Below are 7,701 nucleotides of genomic sequence, written 5' to 3' on the forward strand. Positions count from 1 at the left end.
AAACCAACTTTTAAAGACTTATTTACAACGAGTTTTATTAAAACTGAAGCCACTACTGCAACTGATGTACCAAATGTGACGAGAATAAGTACGATTCCAACAACTACAGTAAATTCAACAATAATTAAAAAGTAATTTTTTGTTTAGTATATTAAAATTATTTATTATTTCTAATTACTTTCTAGTAAAATAGCAAAGTCTTAATTTAGCTACTTTAGCTTCGGACTTAAAGTCTTCGATTTAATTGAAAAAACTATCAACTTAGTTGTAGTTTTAAGGAAAACTATTTAGTTTTTGACTTGAAAACAAATGTATATTTTTACATAAACTCTTACTAGCAAAAAGAAAAAATTAACCAATTTAATTTTGCTAAAAGTTTTTTTTATTTATTTAACTTAAAAAAAATCATATATAATGCTTATCAAGTTATGCAGAAAAACAAGATATGTTATTGTAGTTGTTCTTAGAGTTGCTTTAAAGTGGTAAAACTTTATTTATCTATAAGTATCTATATCTATTTACAAAAAAAAAAGCCACCAACCAAAAAATTAAAAAATAATGATTAATAAGTTCTATAGTTATTTGCCTAACATTTTATATGCAGTTTAATATTTTATTTTTTTCTTGAAAAGGTCGCAATCTTTTGCCACCGAAACCGGTCGCGAATAAAATATACAGTTTGCATAAACCTATTTGATTAATCAGTTCAAAACTTTAAATTAACCGGCATTGAAATCATCGTAAAAGTGGTGCTCGTTTATATTAAAACATTGTATATGTAAAGGACGTATCAAGAGTTCTTGTACTTTTTTCAATTTCGAATACATCACTAAAAAAGTATCTTTTTTTTAATTAAAGTAACATTTGATTTAAGTATTTGTCTTAATTATTAAAGCAAATGTGAAAAGTTTTTCAATGTTTCTATAAATAAGTAAAAAAGAGGCAACTGTTTTGCTTCTTTGAGCGGGAAGGATAAATTGAGAGATTATAAAACTTTTGAAGATCGCTAAACCCACGATAGAGCATGTTATGAAGAGATTTAAGAAGCTCTGATTTAAGAAGTAAATCTGAAAACCGTCGTAGAAATGGAATATCAAAAAATCTGTAAGGCAAATAGCTAAAGAAATATTAAAGTGTGACCACAATGAGAAAAAAATCTTAAAGTTGATATCAAATTGCTTCTATATAAGATATAAAAGAAACAATACCTCACACTTGTCCAAAAGCAAAAGAAGCCTCACATATCTAAGATTCTTCTTAAAAATCTATTTTTAAATTAGTTTAAGTATTTATGGGCCACGCTGTATATGAATATTTACACCCCACACACATATACATTTACATATATATACATATATATATATATATACCGTGACGATGGTTTAGCAGTGGTGGACATCCTACCGGGACCAGATATGGAGAGAAAAGTCAAACATCTAAGAAAAGTCTTTAAAAACATTGGTTTTGATGTCACCATCGAAGCCAATCTGTTTGTAACAGACTTCTTAGATGTAACATTAGATCTTCAAAATGAAAGCCATAAGCCGTACAGAAAACCAAATGCGCATACGGTTTATGTGAATAGCAAGTCAAACCATCCAGAGCATGTGTTAAAACACATACCGGTTGCAGTGAACAACCGCCTCCAGAAGATTTCTAGCAGTCAAAGCATTTTTAAGGAAACAACCCAACAATACCAGGGAGCTATAAGAGAAAGTGGATACGATCACGAGTTAGCCTATAGCCACAAAAACGAGAAGGGTAACAACAAGAAAAGAAGGAGAAGAAATATTTTATATTTCAACGCTCCATTCTGCAAAAGTGTGGCAACACGGGTTGGGAAGCGCTTCCTAGAGATTGTGGACAATAACTTTACTGAAAACCATCCATATTGTAAAGTTTTTAACAGGAAGACACTAAAAGTGTCCTACTCCTGCATGCCAAACATGAAACAACTTATAATGGCACACAATCGAAAGATGTTAGACACGCAGTACAAAGAGAGGCGAATGTGTGACTGCAAAAAACAAGAATGCCCGGTAAATGGAAGTTGCCTGATGGAAAATGTTATATATAAAGCGACAGTCATAACTGATAACCAGACCAAGTTTTATGTAGGCTCGACTGGACTATCGTTCAAGAATCGCTACACAAAGCACAAGTACAGCTTCAAACACGAAAAACATAAAAATACGACAACTTTATCGCAGTAAATTTGGAAACTAAAAAATAACGAAGTTAAGTTTAAAATTCAGTGGGAAATATTAACAAGAACAAAAAATAAATACAGTTTAAAAAACGGATGTAAATTGTGCAATGCGGAAAAAATCGAAATTTTAAAAGTTAAGAAATCTGAATCTCTAAACAAAAGAAACGAATTAAAAACTGGCTGTATACATTATAGAAAGCAATTTATCTAAAAACTCTGTTAATAATTTTGTCTAAAATCAACTATCTATTATTACGTAATACCTAATTTTGTATAATTTTATTGCTGTACTTACAAGTTTGCTTTTCATTGAATAAAACTTGGCTGAGGACGCGTATTAAACGCAGAAACAGCTGTACCAAGCAAAAGTTTATTTTGTGTATGATATTTCTATATATATATATATATATATATATATAGAACTAAAATACACAAAATAAACTTTTGCTTGGGACAGCTGTTTCTGCGTTTATTTTTATTTATAATTAATAATTTAATAATGATAATGAACCAAAAAAGAATGAATATAGTGGAATTTTCCTATCATGTAGAAATCCAAAGGAAGATAAACACCTAGAAAGGTTTGAAAATGATTTATATGATCTAATTAAAAGTTTGTAGTTTATAAAAACAAAAAACCCGTTATTTACAAAAATGAGAAATGATTTAAATGAAATAAGAAAATCAAACAAATTAATTGCTTTTGCTAATAAGTCATCAAATATTTATGAAATTGAACCTTAGTATTAAAAATAACTACTCGAAGAAAACATAACAGCAAACAACAAAAAGTGCGATAGCAACGCAGTAGAAGTAATTGAAAAAGAAGCTCAAGAAATTTTAAGTAAATTAAAAATTCCAGGTAAAATTCCAAAATTACAACAACAAAATGCATTTATAACTTTAAATTATCACAAACTTGGGTTTTCGAACAAACCTAAATGTAGAGTAATAAACCCGTCTAAAACAAATATTGGCCAAGTGGCTAAGAAAATTTTAGATAGGTTAATTAACAGAATGAGGTATGTTATGAAATTAAACCTATTGAAAAACACACAATCCGTTATTAACTGGTTCAATAATATTGAAAACAAACAAAAGCATAGTTTTATTAAGTTTGATGTCAAAGACTTCTTCCCTAGTAATCGACACAGAATTAGAAATCGACACAGTAGTTCACTGCTGCAAATCAGTCCTTATTTACAACAATAGTACGTGGTCTAGAAGGATATGGGTGATGGTTTTGACATACCGCAGGGAAGTTTTCATGGTGCAGAAGTATGCGAACTAGCAGGGTTACTTTTACTTTATGAAATTGAGAACGAAAATATCTTTGAGCAGGACTAGTTTTGAATTTATAGAGACGATGGCTTAGCGATCGTAGAAAGTAAGTCAGGTCCTGTTATTGAGCGGCTTTCAAAAAGACTCAGAAAGGTGTTCAATAAATTCGTTTTACAAATATATTCCAATCTAGTAAGAACTGATTTTTTGGATGTAGAGCTAGACCTTTGCAATGACACTTATGCACCGTACAGAAAACAAAACTTCCAAGCAACATATGTCAATGTCCAATCAAACCACCCTCGATATGTTGTCAACCAAGTACCTAAATCCATCAACAAAAGTTGGACAACTATATCTAAGAATGAGATCTCCTTTAACAGAGCGAAACAACTCTACTAGGAACCGTTAATTAAAGGAGGTCAAAAGCACGATTTGAAATATAACGCTGGTAACGAGAAAAAGACCAAAAGGAAAAGAAAAAATATCTAGTATTTCTAGTCTCAAACATTATATATAAAGCAACAATAACATCAAATATAACAACAAAACAGTAATTAGAATCCACAGGAAATACTTTCAAACAAAGATACAGAAACCACAAATCATCATTCAACAATATTAACAAAAGACATACAACAGAGCTAGCGAACTACATTTGGAGTTTAAAAGATAACAATACAGATTACAAAATTAAATGAAAAATATTAAACAGGACAAAATCAAAATTCATTACGAAATTTGGCTGCAAATTTTGTAATTTACAAAAAATTGAAATTGATAAATTAGACAAGAACATAACACTAAACAAGAAAAGTGAAAGACAAAATATATGCATTCATTACCAAAAATACTTCGTTAGCAAAATCAAAACTAACTAAATATTTAAACAAAGTAAAATTAAGCCGCAAACACGAATAGCTTAAAAGATGTTTCTAATAGTTTAAAACATTTTCCTAACAAAACCTTTCTAAACTTTCCCTAATGCATAAATTAACAAGTTCAGCGTATTTTTTCAAACTCAGCTTACTGTACAATAAATTCTATCTTTTATTACTACGTCATGATTATTATGAAAATTTTCAAATTCTAAATTTCTGTTTAAAGCTGTAATAACTATTAGCTTACTGAGGAGTGTATGGGATTTTATATTTCATATACGAAACATTCGTCTAAACTACTGTTTTTTATATAACCAAATAAATCAATAAATTTAATATATAGAAATAAGTTGATTAACTTAATAAATTAAATTTTTCAACACAGAGCCCACCTTAAGGGCTTTTTTAATAAAAAAAAAATATTTCAAGATGCAAAAACTTGCAGAACTCGAGTTTCGTGGCTTCTAGAATTTTCAAAATTGCATTTTCCTAATAAATAATTTAAAAGCCCTTCAAGTGGGCTCTGTAGAAATTGATTAAGTGTAAACAATCACCTTATTTTATATATATATATATATATAGAAATCAGTTTACATAACTAAATTATTTACACTTTCTTAACTTATAGCTGAGCAGTTAGAAGGCGGAACTATATTACTTTTTAAATATCTTATCTTTATCTCAATTATCTTTATGTTTTTATAACTAAAATTTACAAGCTAACATTGTATATGTATACACAATGGTACATTATTGACGTTATAATTGATTTTTAGAACTTCAAAACTTTTAAAAGTTAGCGGCACTTCAATAAATGGTAAAATAAAAGTAGGAAAACCACCAAATTTTATAAAAAATCGCTGGATAAAAGCAAAATTTAATTGCATTGCAACAAAATTCAAAGTAAGTTAGTTTTTATTTCTTACTCATAAAATAGTTTTTACAATTCGTTTTTAACATTTTACATTTTTGTTATTATTTATTAAAGCATTTTTTAGGTTTACTAAACACTTTATGTAATTAAGATAAAGTAATAAGTTAATAAGTTATAAGATAAGAACTAGTCTAGTATACAAAAAAAAATATTTTTACCGATTCAACAGAAGTTCTAAAAATATTAAGCTTTTTTTAAAGTTAAATTTTAGTTTCAATTGTTGAATTAGGAAATTTACATTTAACTACTTATTACTTTAAAATATATATATATAAATCAAAGGAGGAATAAAGAATAATAAGTGAAATTCAAACCTAAGAAAAATAAGTAAATTTATATACCTAAAATAAAAAAACACAATACTACGATATAACAAGTTAATGATTTTTACAGTTTACTAATGTCACAATGAACTCAAACAATTTAATGAAAGGATCTTTTTCATTAGTTCAGGAACGGAGTCGTTTTAAGATAGCCGATGAAATTGACTATTCTATTGATTTTAAAGATTGTAAACTAAATTTCAAAGCTAAAGTTTGTTCAGAAGAGTAATATATATACTTTATAAACTTTTATTTTTAATATTTCTATTTAAACTAAGGGCCAGATCAATTTGAAAACTTAAAATATAATTATTAACATATAAAAAAAACATAACAAATGATATAATAAGATAAAGACAAAAAGAATTAAAGACATAGTTAAGGACGATTTGATAATTTCAAACATTATAATACTGTTACTGAATTAGTAAACGATGCGTTTGTTTATATCGATTTTTATAATCTTATTTTTTATAACACTTATAACTTTTTTTTTCATAACTACTTCAAAACACTTCAGATCAGGGTTTCCCAAAGTTTTCAATATAGTCCCCTTATGGGCTATCTCAGCAAGTCGGGGAGCAATAAGCAGCTTAGAGGAAAAAGAAGGGTTCGTGACTAGTAAAAAGGTAATAAGGTCGTTCTTAAGTATTTTTAAAAATATTCGAAATGTACACTAGATACTGTGGGGTTTGTATTGAAAAGCAAAAGTAGGTCTTAGGTATATTTTACGTGAAATTTTAAACCTATAATAGATATTGTGGGGTTACTACTTCAGAACAATAAAAAAGTTTTAGGCACAAATTACAGTAGATTTGAAACTTACACTAGATTTCCTAGAGATTGCAATGACTGGAAGCGACAATTTTTTATTTTTGTAAAAATAGCCTTTATGAAAATGAGTTTGGGAAACCCTGATTTAAGTTTCATTTTTGTTTACTTTGATATTTATATGTTTTGTAAAAAATATTTGTTATCAAATTGTCAAAATAATGTTTTTTTGATAAACTACTACTATTTTAACAAGTTTTTTACTACATATCATTCGTTGCATAAGTTTTTATAACTTATTAAAAATAAACTTTGTACTTTTCTATTACCTATCTTAATATTTTTATTCCATCGATATTGACAAACAAACATCTTTAGTAGCATATGATATTATAATTGTTATTGATATTTAACGAAGATCCATAAAATAATTTTAAACTTTTTATTTCAACCTTTTTTTTCTAAATAGTATAATTTAGTAGATAAAAGTAGTCATTTACTAGTTTACTTAGTTTATAAATTTTGTGTGATATTTAATGTTATTACATTTATTTTACTAAATATTTAATTGAGTTAGAATAGTTAATCATTTGTTGAAATTTTAATTTACTTACAATTATTTTTATAAAGCAAATATAGGTTTATATACTTTTGAACTTTAAAACGAAATTGACACTACCAAATATTAACAAAAGACCTTTGTATAAAAAGACTTCTCGTCATCTACCCACACAAAATATGTTACCTAAAATTACTTTGTATCATAAAAATCAACTAAATGTTTATGTTTAGTTAACTAAAAAACTTAAATTTAAAAAAAGAAGAAACTATCAAAATTAAAATCAAATAAAACACCTTATTTCGCATTAAGTAAAATTAAAAATAATGGTATTTAATTACAGTATAAAAACTTGCTAAAAAACATACTTATCATATATGCATATAAAAATACAATACTATCATGTTAAACATAAACAAATTATAGTAGGTACTATTACAATTAATACTATACCAATGAAATTTAAACCAGTACAATTTAATCAATAACAACTATAAAACTTTAAGAGAAAATTGTTGTATATATTTTTTTAGAATGAAAAAAACAAGATCCGTATACTTGGTGGGTATCACTTACGCATGGAGACACTTTTGCACAAAGGGTCATTTTTGCACGGCGTTACTTTGTATCTTTTCACTCTGACCCTAACCCTGAACCCAACCATAACTCCAGTGCTACCCTGAGCTTAACCTTAACTCTAACCCTGACCCTAACTCTTATTCAGGTTTTTTAACTTTACTCTA

General features: G+C 27.3%; 1 long non-coding RNA gene across 1 annotated transcript; it reads left to right on the top strand.

Moving 5' to 3' along the window:
• Window positions 1–7: 7 nt before the first annotated feature.
• Window positions 8–5,834, top strand: LOC145831195 (uncharacterized). The gene is made up of 3 exons (XR_014369660.1): window positions 8–131; window positions 5,148–5,274; window positions 5,699–5,834. It is a non-coding gene; the product is annotated as an uncharacterized LOC145831195 (long non-coding RNA).
• The last annotated feature ends 1,867 nt before the right edge of the window (window positions 5,835–7,701 follow it).

This window comes from Thalia democratica, chromosome 3 (assembly GCF_965202585.1).
Source record: "Thalia democratica chromosome 3, ktThaDemo2.hap1.1, whole genome shotgun sequence".
Lineage (NCBI taxonomy): Eukaryota > Metazoa > Chordata > Thaliacea > Salpida > Salpidae > Thalia > Thalia democratica.